We start from the raw sequence: 1,049 nt of genomic DNA, 5'->3' as shown, positions 1-1,049 counted from the left end.
GTAAAATAAATATACATTATATAAACAAAATAATAAATATTAAGTAAAATAAAACAAAAATAAATATATAAATAACATTTCCCTTACATTAGAGCTCCTGTTATTTTTTTTTTATTGCAATCTGTGTCTCCAGTCACTGGATTCTCTGTTTGTCCTGGTCACCATTGTCACCGTTACCGAAAGTTACAGGAATCGAAAATTGTTGGCGTGAGAATAGGAGGCGATGTGAGATCCGGTGTGGACATGCGTGCCGGTGACAACTGCCTGCAAGGGGAATCCCCCTCCATTTGTAAAGATTTCCTCACACTTCCTGTTGCATCTCTGGGACAGGAAGTGAAGGGACATTTTCCCTATCAGCACAGAATAAACTCTTGAGAAAGAAGTTTATTCCAAAGACAGACTGCTGACCAAGCCTATGCGTTTCGGGGGGCTGTAGCTCCGCCCCCTTCATCTGGGCCTGAAACAATGCATACAGGCTGAGTCATTAAAGTAGAACCAGCCGCCGATGGAAGCTGTGCAAACCTACAACACCGTCATAAAAATACTTATATGACAGCCTGTAACTGAACAGTCAAGGAGCAGCAGGTGGCTGATGAGGTCATCTCTCTGCTCACTCATTTGTCTTCCTCCTATCAGAATGTTTCTTGTCTGCACATTTGCATGAAGCGCGCCTGATTGGCTCCCAGTTCTGCATTCGGTTCTGTCTGTCGGCATAACACCATATGCAGTCAGCACGGCGACAGTCTGCGTGTGGTTCAGCCATGTTCTGAACTGACAAAATTGCTCCCTGTGTAAAAATAATGGTGCGGCCCTCAGCGAGCGCCGAGGTCTCATTGTTCCGGAGCCGGGAGCCTGTAATAGAAACAACATGACTGGCCAGATATTTGGCACTGAGATCATTTCTGTATTCACCGAGACAGCAGATACTATACTGGCGGGGATTGGACTCCATGAAATACCTACGGGGGAGGGGGCTGTCTGTCTGTCCATCCAGTCCCAAGAAATTCACAGCCTGTCAGTCCCCTGACTTTTTTTTTTTTTTACTGCAG

At 45.3% G+C, this 1,049-nt stretch overlaps 1 protein-coding gene across 1 annotated transcript in view; it reads left to right on the top strand.

Annotated features, from left to right (window-relative positions):
• AR (androgen receptor) overlaps nt 1-1,049 on the top strand; it is a 124,014-nt gene that overhangs the window by 79,312 nt on the left and 43,653 nt on the right. The gene's annotated exons all lie outside the window — the stretch shown is intronic.

Source organism: Nanorana parkeri, unplaced genomic scaffold (assembly GCF_000935625.1).
Source record: "Nanorana parkeri isolate BGI_ZX_2015 unplaced genomic scaffold, ASM93562v1 scaffold171, whole genome shotgun sequence".
Classification (NCBI taxonomy): Eukaryota; Metazoa; Chordata; class Amphibia; order Anura; family Dicroglossidae; genus Nanorana; species Nanorana parkeri.
This window is presented reverse-complemented; position numbering and strand designations above follow the sequence as displayed.